General features: G+C 44.8%; 1 protein-coding gene across 4 annotated transcripts in view; it reads left to right on the plus strand.

Moving 5' to 3' along the window:
- Positions 1-296: 296 nt before the first annotated feature.
- Positions 297-13,609, plus strand: part of MAPK8 (mitogen-activated protein kinase 8) — a 119,399-nt gene continuing 106,086 nt past the window's right edge. For 3 of the 4 annotated variants that reach the window (XM_059662069.1, XM_059662068.1, XM_059662070.1), the window contains exon 1: positions 327-465. The gene's annotated coding sequence lies outside the window, so the exon portion shown is untranslated. Of the gene's footprint in view, positions 466-13,609 lie in introns of all 4 variants that reach the window. The other variant, XM_059662071.1, reaches the window with a different exon arrangement.

A 13,609-nucleotide genomic window follows, 5' to 3' on the forward strand; every position in this document is an offset into this window, starting at 1 on the left:
GCAGGTCGCCCCTGGCAAGGCCCGGAGCAGGGCCCGCCCTCCGCTCCCCACCCAACCCCTCCCCCCGGCTCCCGGAGCTTCTCCTTCAGCCCCGCCCCCGGGCGACCTCGCACGTCTTCCGGCCCCTAAGGAGCCCCGCTCCAGAACTGCAGGCCCCGCCCCGCATCCAGGCCCCGCCCCGCATCCAGGCCCCGCCCCCGCAATCCGGGCCCCGGGGTTGCCCCGCCCCGCCCCGCCCCGCCCCGCCGGCCGCTCGCGAGGCGCAGGGGCGGTGCCCTGCGCGATGACGTGAGCGGGCGTGCGCGGTGACGGCCCTCGTCCCTGTTACTCAGCGGAGCGGCCGAGGCCGGACGACGCGGTCCAAGAAGCCGAGCCGTGGGCAGTGCTGGGTAACGGCTGCGGCGACCGCCCGGACAGCGCCGGTCCCTCCGCCGGGCCCCCCTGTCGCCGTTCGCTGTGCTGCCGGTAAGCGCGGGGGACGCCGCAGGGCCCTGGCCGGCGGCCCCGCCGTGTTTATGTTATTGTGCCGCCGCCGCCTTCCCCTCCGCCGCCTTCCCCTCCGCCGGGACCCCCTCCCGCGAGTGGGGGCGGGAGCGCGCGGGGCAGGGGGGTGCGTGGCGGGCGGGGGCAGCGCGGGGACAATTGCGGCCCGGGGGGCGGGGGCTGGCCTGCGGCTTGTGGCGGCGGGACCCTTGCGCACCCCGGCCATCGCCCTCCTTTGGCCGCCCCAGCTCCGCCCTCCCGTCCTCGCGCGGGTCCCACGTCCACGTCGAGAGGGGAAAATGGAGCGGGGCGGGGAGGGGTGGCAAGTTCTGAGACACTTGGAGGAAGATCGGGCCCGAGGCGCCTCGGGGGCCCCGCCGCGCCCTGGCTGCACCGCCGCGGTGGGCGCCCGCGGAGCGCGCTCGGGCCACCCGGCCCAACGCCGCCCCCCTCCAGGGACCGTGTTTTGTTTCTCGGTGGTTTCTTTGTGCTGACGATCCGGGCGAGCAGGCGCGGGCACGGCTGGGGGCCGTCGGCTCCGGCCGCGGGGAAGCGGCCCTGGGCTGGGCGGAGGTGTCCATCCAGCGCGGCGCAGCTTCCGTGGACGGCGCGTGTTTCTCTTGAGGTCACTCACTGGTGACCTTTTGACTTTTTCACCCCAGCCTCCCATCTCTTTGTCTTGCACTTGGGTTCCCCAGCCTTAGGTGGCAGATCCAAGTCCATTTTAAGTGTTTTGATTCACACTTTTCATTTTAATTTCTGAAAGTTCCTCATCCGATGTTTACATACTGAGTGCCTAGTACCAGGTAATGTCCAGTCCCTACTATTTTTACCTCTGAAATTCAGTGATCTTTCCAGTACAATTCTGATCTGTCAGCCCGTTGTGTTTTAACAAGTACCCTCTTGGCAATTAGAGCATCTGCCTATTTCATTCATTCATTCATTCATTCAGCAACTCTTCAGTACTGGACCCTGGTGGAGAGTGTCAGCCATGATTGGTGGAGAGTGTCAGCCATGATTGGTGGCACCAATTTAAACGCAGCAGGAAGGAATCCTCAGTTTGGAGTGCAGTGAAGAAGGAAACTTCTCTCAGTGCATGCAGCTCAGTGGTGCTACAGCAGGCGGTGAGAGCACACAGCTGTGGAGCAGCTCAGGGGCCAGGCCCCTTTCCGGCTGATCTGGCTGGTCCGCTCTGTGCTGGTGGGTTCCTGGTGCCACTCGCTCTGCCCTGCGCTGCTCCACACCATGGTGGGCTCCCGGTGTCACTCGCTCTGCCCTGTGCTGCTCCACACCATGGTGGGCTCCCGGTGCCACTCAGCTCTGCCCTGCGCTGCTCCTCACCATGGTGGGCTCCCTGGTGCCACCCGCTCTGCCCTGTGCTGCTCCACACCATGGTGGGCTCCCTGGTGCCACCCGCTCTGCCCTGTGCTGCTCCTCACCATGGTGGGCTCCCTGGTGCCACCTGCTCTGCCCTGTGCTGCTCCACACCATGGTGGGCTCCCTGGTGCCACTCGCTCTGCCCTGTGCTGCTCCACACCATGGTGGGCTCCCTGGTGCCACTCGCTCTGCCCTGCGCTGCTCCACACCATGGTGGGCTCCCGGTGCCACTTGCTCTGCCCTGTGCTGCTTCACACCATGGTGGGCTCCCGGTGCCACTTGCTCTGCCCTGTGCTGCTCCACACCATGGTGGGCTCCCTCCCCACTCAGTGCCAGCTCACCTTAGGTTGTCAGTGTTGAGCCGGAGGGGAGCTCACTCATGCAGACAGAAGTCCCTGTCTGTCCTTATGCAAATTAGGTCTCAGAACCTTTGATGGTTGGCCCAGAAGGCAGTGTCCTGATAGGTCAAAATAGAACTGCTCGAAGCTCTTATTGGATGGGGAGAGTCTCAGTACTATTGGTTGGAACAGGATTCCAGGAGCTCCTGTGTAAGGGCTGGCTCAGAGGGCAGGCAGTTCAGTGTAGGCCTCTCCCTGAAGTGCAGTTTGCGGGAGGCTTCTACTTTTATTGTTTGAGCCCAATTAGCCACCAGGATCCCTTCTTAGTAGGTGTCTTTTCTTTTCTCAGGATTCACCAGAGTTCAAGGGTAAAAAGAAATATCCTTTAATTGGAGAGGATGCTTTAAAATATAACAGATGTGCCTTTTTTAAAATTTTAATTAGGGTGACATTGGTTAATAAAACTATGTAGGTTTCAGGTGTATAATTCTATAATATCATCCGCATATTCTATTGTATGGTCGCCAAGTCCGGTCTCCTTCCATCACCATTTCGCTCCCCTTTCTCCTCTTCCACCTCCCCAGCCCCCTTTCCCTCTGATAATCACCATACTGTTGTCTGTGTCTGAGTTTTTGTTTTTTTGCTTATTCCTTTCACCATTCTTATCCAATCCCACACCACCCTGCCCTCTGACAGCTGTCAATCTGTTCTCTGGATCTATGCCTCTGGATCTGTTTTGTTTATTAGTTCATTTGGTTCTTTAGATTCCACATATAAGTGAAATCATGTGGTACTTGTCGTTCTCTGACTGGCTTATTTCACTTAGCATAATGCTCTCCAGGTCCCTCCATGCTGTCACAAAAGGTGAGATTTTCTCTTTTTTTACGGCCAAGTAATATTCCATTGTAACTCAAACAAATATAAGCACCCCAGTGTTCATTGCAGCTTTATTTATAATAACCAAGATTTGGAAACAGCCTGAATACCCATCAGTAGATGAAAGGATAAAAAGTTCTGGTACATTTACACAATAGATGCACCTGTAAATAAGGTGATTTTACAGGGTCATTAGTATTTTTACCTCTGAAATTCAATGATCTTTCACCCCACTTCTGTCGCCCCAGTTGTGAGTATGCGAAACATAGTTTATTCTTTATTATTTCCCATACACACAACTGTAAACCTATTTTTGCCGCCCCCCCCCCCCCCCCCCCCCCCCCCCCGTGTAAGTGATGTGTATTAAAGAAGATAGAGTTTTACTCTGGGTCATTTTACTATTTTTTTAGTAGTAGATCTGGGACTTCTAGTATAATGTTATATTGGAAAGTTGAGTTAGGTTGTGTCTAAGAATACAATGGCTTTTATTTATTTCCAAATTTTATTTTTCAGTGTTATAGCCTTACAGTCATTTGTAATGTTGACCTCAGGTTTTCCTGCAGTGGATTAAGCCTAGGAGGTCAGATGCTGTCCGTGAACAGTTTGGTTCTGTGCCTGACAAAAGCAAGCAGTCAAAGTGGTGCTTCTTTAAGGACAGCTCCTTGCATTTGTGACTCCATTGGCCTGGGATCTTAGCAAGTGTCCAGTAAAAGCCAGAGTGGTGAAAAGCTCTTTACAATGAGTAGTATTTAAAACAAGCCTTAAAAAAAATGAATGTTCTCCGTGAAGTTTTAGAAGCCTCATGCAACCTGTCACTTTCAAATGACTAAATGATCAGTTCACGTATATTTACTGCCATGGCAGTAGTGGCTTTTGAATTACTTCACTATCAGTTATCTTTTTGTTACTTTTAAACCATTTACTATACTAAAATAAAACCTTGTCTAAAATGTATGTCTTTGTGTATTTTTTTTCTTTCTCTCTCCATCTCTCTCCTACACACACACACACACACACACACACACACAATGATATTTCAGTAGGGGTCTAAAGTGATTTCAGTTATCCTTTTGTGAAAAGTTTCCAGTGACTCCCTTAAGTGGAAGAGTTGGTACAAAGGAAACAAGCTGTATAATTTCCAACAATATTTTAAAAATGTTTAATTTTAAGTTTTTTTTACTAATACTTTGGTGAAACCCATGGGCCTCAAACTCAAAATAATATCAATTTAGCCAAGTTACATTTTATTTGCAGTCACTGTGTAATAAATTTTAGCATTTGTTTTGGATGTGAAAGGATTTGGGGTGAGCTTATTATCTAACGTAGAGTACAAATAAAGAAGAAAATGATACTTTATTAAAATAATGGATGGACATCTTGAGGTACTAGATCCTGGGAGAAAGGCCACTTGAAAAGGAAATTAGTTTAAGAATAAATTATATCAAAATTAATAAGGTTAGAATCTTCACTATTATGGAAATAACCTTGTGAAAGATACTAAATGCTCAGTGAAACAGCTTGAAGAAAGTAATTTAAGTTACTAGTCAAACTATCCTAGTTGTCATTCCTGCTAGTCTACTTTGTCATTAAATTGAGTTTTGACATATTTTAGTCATGTAGATAAGTTGAAATGCTTAGTGGCACCTGTAGAAGTATAACATCTGACATTAAGATGCCAGCTCTCTAGAGGTCAAGTCAGTGGTATGGATAGTGGCCTGTCTGTTTGTGTGTGCGAGGAAGTCATAGCCACATAGCTTTAGACATGAATGATTGGCCTATTTCAGTGCTGTGGTGCTTATTGCCTGTTATGATCTCTTTACCTGAACATTTAGAAATGTTTGTCTTCTTATTCTAATGCAGATTGACTTGAACTTTGATTTCAGAAATGAGTTCTGAGTCAACAGACTTGACTACCAAAAAGGTTACAGGAATATTGAAATAAGAGCCCCTCTATCATTCAGGGTGGTAGGTGGAATCAGATCTAGGTTCACTTCTCAGTTCTGTCATCGGGACTTTGTCATCAACAAGTCTAGAGCCTTAGACAAGTTGTTTAGCCTTTTTGGATTTAGAACTCTAACTGAGGCTGTTGGAACTTTTTTTTTTTTTTTTTTAATAGATTGTTCCCCAGATAGGTGGTTCTTCAGAAAACATATTGGGACAAAAAGAGCCTTATTTAGGTGATAATCAGAATCCCTTGTCAAGAACAGCAATGAAAGTTGGATTTTTTGTAATTTTTAGAAGCTGAGTAAATTGTTGAGTCAAATATTTCTATAATATTTATACTTACAAAGCAAATCGAATGCTTCACTGTAAGCTAGGAGTTCTTTCAAGGACACATTTGAGGCCTTCCACTAACAAGACTGTTCTCAGAGACTTACTTAATGGGAGATGTGAAAATGAAGAATTTAGTAGCCTCAAGGAGCTTCTGATCAGGGATGGGACTTAGGCACAGCTAAACAGGGAATATAGGTTCTTTGAAAAGATTTATGAGAGGTCTTCCCCCAAACAAACATCTACTGCACATCTCTGGGCAGGCCAAATTTCATTGAAATCCAGTGTTTAAAATCATAGGTGAGTGTGATAAGGCCTTTTCCAAAAATCATTAGCTGCCATTCTGTTTCAGAGTAGTGGGTTATATCACACTATAGCAAATGTAGCACAAATATCTGTCTATGTATCTGTTACCCTTTGGTTAAAATCTGCCAATTCTTTAGAAAATTAAGGAGCCTAAACTTAATAGTGGTTGCTAGCATGGGCTTTAGGGTCAGCCCTGAGTTCCAACCTATGCTCCAACTCTAACTACATAGGATAAGCTAGTTTAGGTTATGTAACATCTTTTGACCTGTTTTATTATCTGTCAGATGAGAATAATAATAGCACATAATCTCACAGGCTGTGGGGTTTGAATAAGGTACTACATGTACAATGCCTGGAACACTAGATGTAAGTATTCAGGAAATTTAACTATTGTTATCACTTATTATTTTTAACTTGGAACAAATGCAAAATGCCAAGTAAATTTAAAACCAATTTTATGTACAGGATACATTCACATTCAGTTGTTTCCCTCTGCATCTCTGAGTTTATTTAAATCTGATTATCTTATCTAAATTGACTGAAATGATTTAACATTTGGGCCAGTAATCCTCTCTGCCTAAAAATTTGGAAATGTTCCAAAAGCATATATTAAAAGGGAACTTTTTTTGCCACATTCTCTGTTACAAAGTTGTTCTGCCACTTTACCTCTCCCTACTGCAGAGAATTGCTTGAGCTTTCCTCGGTTTATTTTGATAGATATCTAAAGGAATGGGAATCCAGGAGCTGGAATAGCTTTGTCATGTGCCCACATTTGAAGAAAATGGAATGCTGTCTCATCTTTTAAAATTAATCGTATTGGGATCTTTGATTCTATGTGAAGATCACAAATTTGTCAGAGACCTCATAACCACAGCAGTTAATTAAGCATTTTCTAGAGGTCTAGAGAAGTGAGGGAAGTTATTTATAAGTAACATCTGGAACTACCTTCTCAGTTTTTTTAAGTTTTCTGTGTGGTGTTTCTATTGTTATAGTGATACATCCAATTTCTTGCTCCTTTTGAGATAACTGAAATGATGCTGGCTTTGCACAGGAGATACTTATTGAGAATAAGTATGCACAGGTATTAAGTGATGTGAGGGCCAGTCTCTACTTTCAGTGAGTGTAACTTGATGAGAGTTAAGGACAAACATAAGTGCCTTTATGTCCTAACAAAAGGAACCAAATATTGTGAGGTTTAACATTGATACTGCTGTTTCCTAAAAGCTGATTTCGTTAGGAATTTCTTTGGTCATCAGGACTGATGGCTGGACTTTGGGGCATTTGGGATGTCAAACTATGCATTTCTGATTGCTGAGAGGCCCAAACCCCAAACTATTTCTGGGGTACTAAGGGAAAAAAAAACACACAGCTCCTTCTTTTGAAGTATACTCACTAGATAAACCACAAAAAACTATGTATTCTCTCCTAATTTCTAGTTCAAGTTGCGAGTGTGGTACAGATTACTCAAAATCTAAATAATAAGAAAAGGCAAACCTTTTGGTCACCTCAAATCCATTTTGGAACACAACAAGGTATCACAATAAGTGTATGAAGAGCACATAGTAAAAAAGATGCTGCTCAAGCACTAACAAGATCTCACACTCTTCAGTGTCCAGGCTCTGAACACATAAGACCAGGTCTATGCTGGTAGCACTTTCTTAAGCCTTTTTCTTATACGAGAAGAGTGGGCTTCACTGCTTCCTGTTGCTGACAGGCCCAAGCCCCAGTGTATTTCTGGGGCTGCTGAAGAAGAGGAACAGCCCAGCCCACCTGCTTTGTTTGGCACAAGGCCTCCAAAACATTGATATTGCTATTTCCTAAAAGCTGTAATGGGAGTGGAGACTCATTCCCTGACTGGCTCAAACACCATTCGGGTCAATGGAGAGATAAAGGAAAGCCACCCTTGTATAGATCTCCCTGTAACGTGAGAAAGGGCCACTTTATGGTCGCAACAAACAAAAAGGCATCTGGGTTTTTCTGTTATTGTTGAGAGTGAAAGAATTTCAGTGATTTTATTTTATTTATCTTTTGACTAGTGTATTCACTTTGATTCAAAATTTTAAAGATTTAAAAAGATATACACTAAAAACTTTCCTTTCCACTTTGTGCAGCCACCCAGTTCCTCTGCATGGAAATATGCTAAGCTTCTGTGAGTCCTTCCAAAGATGGTTTATGTCTGTGCAAGTAAATAGATAATTCCTTGCCCAGACCCTTGGTCCAGCTGTATTTCAGAATTAAGGGTTTTTTTTTGTGTGAGGGAGGGGCAGGTGACTGTAGAAAGGTAATATAAGTGCATTTACTATATTACCCAAAATCCCTAGCAGGAACTGGGTTAGCATCCCATAATCAAACACATTAATACTTACGTATGAAAAGCATAAGTAGTAAATAAGTAGGCTAAATTAAGATTATGAAGGGTTACATGGAGTTTTTTCTCAGGTTTTGACACCAAATAGGTTTGTACTAAACTTATTTTTTTTTTTAGATTACTTTTCGGAGGTTTATGGAGTTCAGATTGCCAGTGAGGGATTGTGTGTCTTACATAGTATATAGTGTATAGTGTATGTCCTCTGCAGGCTGCCCCCTCCCCTTTTTTAAGTTATGAGTGAGATTAAACATCTTGTTGTATACTATGCACATTACCCTTTACCTTTTGTTGTTAGGTTAACAATATAGCTTAGAGATGACTTACATTAATCATGTCAGTACATAAATAGCATGCTTTTTTTTAACACCTTCATGGCATACCATTTGTCTTAGTAAGCTTGTGCTGCTGTGACAAAATACCATAGACTGGGTTTGAAACAGCAGACATTTATTTCTCACACTTCTAGAGGCTGGAAGTCCAAGATCCACATGCCTAGAGATTTGCAGAGGTCACCTTCTCACTGTGTCCTCAGTGGAGAGAGTGCTCTCCTCTCTCTTCCCCTTTTCATGACACTGATCTCATCATGGGCCCCATCTTGTTACCTAATTATTTCCCAAAACCCACTTCCAGCTACCAGGCCTTAGGGCTTCAACATATGAATTTTGAGAAGACACAAAAATTCAGTCTGTAATACCATTATAGAGGTGTGACATTAATTTAACTAGCCCCTTTTTATGTACATTTAGATTGTTTTTAGTATTTGCTGTCAAAAGCTGTGGTGCTGCACATACCTGCACATACTTCATTTCACAGTTGTATAGAAATGTATAGGATACATTCCCAGGAATGGAATTGCTATGCATGTGTATTTATAATTTTGATAGATATGGCCAAGGTGCCACAGTAGAGGCTGTTCCAGCTTACTTTCGCCTGCACTGTGTGAGGATGCCTGCTTCCTTCCTCATCACCATTATGCGTGAGATTAAACATCTTTTGCCTTTTAAGGGCTCTTTATGTCTTTATTGTTAACACTTCATATCCATGTCTGGTTTTCTATCTCTTTGTTACTCTTTCTTGTATTTGTAGGATTTATTTTTATGTTAGGGAAAATAGCTCTGTGCTATTTTTGGAAATATTTTTCCCAGTTGACTGTTTGCTTTTTAAATTTGTTTATCATGGTTTTGTCATGCTGATTTTTTTTTTTTTCAGTAGTTACCAATCTTTACTGACTTCTAAGTCACATGTCATGGTCAGAAAGTCTTTTGCTAATTCAAGATTATATAAGAATTCTCAAATGTTATTTGTCTAATACTTTGATGGTTTCTTCTCTTTTTGTATTTTTAATTCTTTTCCTTATTTGGAATTTATTCTGGTGTAAAATATAAAGTATGAATCCAACCTTATTTCTTTTCTCTAGAGGACCAGCTAATTGTCCCAACATTATTTACTGAATAATCCATTTTTGTCTTACAGATTGGAAATGTACCTTTCTGTTTTAGTGAATTTGAATTGCATGCTTATTTGGCACCGTTTCTGATCTACTCATTCCTCTGTCCACTTGGGAACCAAACCATCGTGTTTTAATTATTGTATTTTATACTGTATTTCTATCAGGGCTAATTCTCTTATTTTTCAGAATCTTTTCTGGCTTTTAACCATTTTTTTTATATGAACTTTTAGATCAATCCATCTAGTCTAGTTGCCATTTCTGTTGGGATCATTTCAGGTTTTGAGGTAAATTTTATGTACAGTAAGATGAACAAACCTTAAATTTATAGCCCAATCAAAGTTTGCCTATGTAACACTTGTATAATACCCAGATAACATCTAGAACATTACCATCACCCAGAAAGTTTTCTTATGCCCTTTTCAAGTTAATATCTCTTCCCCACTTAATTAATTTATATCACATAGATTCAGTTTGCCATTAGGATTTACTTTGAATTTATAGGAGAATTGATAGCTTATGGTGTTGTGTCTTTCTATCCAAGAGTATGGAAAACTTTGCCTTTTTATTTATTCAAGTGTCTTTTTGAGTTCCTAATAGCATTTTTAAGGTTTTTGCCATTAATTTTTTTTATATTTGAGTTTTTACTTCTTATTTTTCTTGATAGTTGTATATTTATTTTCTAGCTGGTGGTAGCTAAGAAATCTGTTTATTTTACATCTTAATTAACATTTGTATATTAAATCCTCTTTTTGAATTCTGTTGTGGCTCATAATAGCTCTGTAATGGAATTTTTCAGGTATAAATCATGCCCTCCTGCCCTCCTCTTATTTTAATTTCTTTTCCTGCTTAAAATATTTATTTTTGAAATATTTTTCAATTACAGTTTATATTCCGTATTATTTTGTGTTAGTTTCAAGTGTGCAGCATAGTGGTTAGACAATCATATATTTTACAAAGTGTTCCCCCGATATTTCCAGTATCCATCTGACGCCATACATAGTTATTATACTACTAGAGGCCCAGTGCGTGCACAAAATTTGTGCACGCGGGGGGCGGGGGGGGGTACCTGAGACCAGCCTGCACCCTCTCCAATCTAGGACATCCCTCTCACAATCCAGGACTGCTGGCTCCCAACCACTTCTGCCTGCCAGCCTGATCACCCCCTAACCAATCCCCTGCCAGCCTGATCAACGCCTAACTGTTCCCCTGCTGGCCCGATCGCCCCCAACTGCCCTCCCCTGCTGGCCATCTTGTGGCCACATGGAGGTGGCCATCTTTGACCACATGGGGGCAGTCATCTTGTGTGTTGGAGTGATGGCAGTTTGCATACTGGCCATGACTAATTAGCATATCTGGTCGTGACTGTTAGGGAGTTGTGACCAATTTGCATATTACCCTTTTATTAATATAGATTATCGACTGTATTTTCTATGCTGTACTTTATATCCCATGACTGTTTTGTAACTACTAATCTGTACTTCTAATCTTTTCACCCAGTCCCCCAATCCCTCTCCCTCTGACAACCATTAGTCTGTTCTCTGTATTTATGAGTCTGTTTCTGTCTTGTTCATTTATATTCTTTAGATTCCACATATAAGTGAAGTAATATGGTATTTGTCTTTCTCTGACTGACTTATTTCACTTAGCATACTACCCCGTAGGTCAGTGATGGCGAACCTTTTGAGCTCAACATGTCAGCATTTTGAAAAACCCTAACTTAACTCTGGTGCCGTGTCACATATAGAAATTTTTTGATATTTGCAACCATAGTAAAACAAAGACTTATATTTTTGATATTTATTTTATATATTTAAATGCCATTTAACAAAGAAAAAAAAGAGTTCACGTGTCACCTCTGACACACGTGTTATAGGTTTGCCATCAGTGCCCTAGGTCTAACCATGCTGTTGCAGATGGTAAGATTTCATTCTTTTTTATGGCTGACTAGTAGTCCATTGTGTAAATGTACCACATCTTTTTTTATCCACTCATCTATTGATGGACACTTGGGTTACTTCCAAATCTTCCTATCTACACTAATAAAAGAGAAACATGGTAATTGGCGTACGACCGCTACCCTTCCCATTGGCTAATCCCCCTGTCACTCACAGAGTAGGGCCGAGATATGCAAATTAACTGGCAGCCAAGATGGCGGCCGGCAGCCAGGCAGCTGATGCGAACAGGGAGGCTTGCTTGCTTCAGTGGCGGAGAACTCCAACGTTCCCCCCTGACTTGCCGGCCTCTCAGCTGCAACTCTAAGCAACTATGTTGTGAATATAGAAGCTAAAAAAACCCCAGAAACCTGCTTTATTCAGCGGGGCTTCAGCCAGCCGGACCACAACATTGTATCAAATACAGATGGTAAACAAAGGCCAGAAACCTGTTTTCAGCAGCAGAGGCCTCAGAGCTAAAGCTGGCCCAGAATAAAAAAAGAAAAAAAGGAGCGGTTGGGAGCTTCAGTCCCAGCCTGAAAACAGCCCTCAGCCCCTCAGCCAGACTGGCCAGGCATCCCAGTGGGGACCCCCACCCTGAAGGGTGTGTGACCAGCTGCAAACAGCCATCATCCCCTCACCCAGACTGGCCAGGAACCCCAGTGGGGACCCCCACCCTGAAGGGTGTGTGACCAGCTGCAAACAGCCATCATCCCCTCATCCAGGCTGGCCAGGCACCCCAGTGGGGACCTCCACACTGATCCAGGACACCCTTCAGGGCAAACCAGCCGGCCCCCACCCGTGCACCAGGCCTCTATCCTATATAGTAAAAGGGTAATATGCCTCCCAGCACCAGGATCAGCAGAGCCGCGAGGCCTCCCGGCACCGGGATCAGCGTGCCCTGCAGCTGTGTGTGTGACGGGGCGGGGCCCCAACCCCCCCGCCCCCCACGGGCCCTGCTCTGTGTGTGATGGGGTAGAGCCATAACCTCCCCATTGGCCCTGCCCTGAGTGTGACAGTGGTGGCTCCCCAACCACCTGATCAGCCCTGCTCTGTGGGTGATAGAGGGTGGCGCCCCAACCCCCCCACCCCCCCCACGGGCCCTGCTCTGTGTGTGATGGGGTAGAGTCATAACCTCCCCATCTGCCCTGCCCTGAGTGTGACATTGGCGGCGCCCCAACCCCCTGATCTGCCCTGCCCTGAGTGTGACAGGGGGCAGTGCCCCAACTCCCCTATCGGCCCTACTTTGTGAGTGACAGGGGGGAGCTCCTCAACCGCCTGATTGACCCTGCTCTGTGCATGACAGGGTATGGAGCCCCAACCCCCCTGATGGGCCCTGCTCTGTGCATGACAGGGGGTGGCGTCGCAACCTCCCCATCGACCCTGCCTTGAGTGTGACAGGGGGCGGTGCCCTAACCCCCCAATCGGCCCTACCCTGAGCGTGACTGAGGGTGGCATCGCAACCTCCCAATCTGCCCTGCTCTGTGCATGACAGGGGTCGCCCCAACTCCCCAATCGGCCCTGCTCTGAGCCGGACCAGGGGCTGCACCTAGGGATTGGGCCTGCCCTCTGCCACCCGGGAGCAGGCCTAAGCCAGCAGGTCGTTATCTCCCGAGGGGTCCCAGACTGCGAGAGGGCACAGGCCGGTCTGAGGGACCCCCCCCCTTCCCCCGAGTGCACAAATTTTTGTGTACCGGGCCTCTAGTTGTAAATAATACTGCAGTAAACATAGGGGTGTATATATTCTTGCTAATTAGTGTTTTGGGTTTCTTTGGATATATACCCTGAAGTGGAGTCACTGGGTCATCAGGCAGTTCCATTTTTAATTTTTTGAGGAAACTCCATACTGTTTTCCATAATGGCTGCACAAGTCTGCATTCCCACCAACAGTGCAGAAGGGTTCCCTTTTCTCCACATCTTCACCAATATTTGTTGTTTGTTAATTTATTGATGATAGCCATTCTGACAGGTGTGAGGTGATAGCTCATTGTGGTTTAATTGGTGTATATCTGACAAACAGTGATTTTGACACCTTTTCATGTCTATTGACCATCTTTATGTCCTCTTTGGAGAAGTGTCTATTGAGGTCCTTTGTCCATTTTTTTTAATTGATTGTGGGTTATTTTGGTGTTGAGTTGTATGAGTTTTTTTATGAACTTTGGATATTAACACCTTATCAGTTGTATCTGTGGTGAATATATTCTCCCAT

The sequence above is a fragment of the Myotis daubentonii genome, chromosome 13 (genome assembly GCF_963259705.1).
Source record: "Myotis daubentonii chromosome 13, mMyoDau2.1, whole genome shotgun sequence".
NCBI lineage: Eukaryota > Metazoa > Chordata > Mammalia > Chiroptera > Vespertilionidae > Myotis > Myotis daubentonii.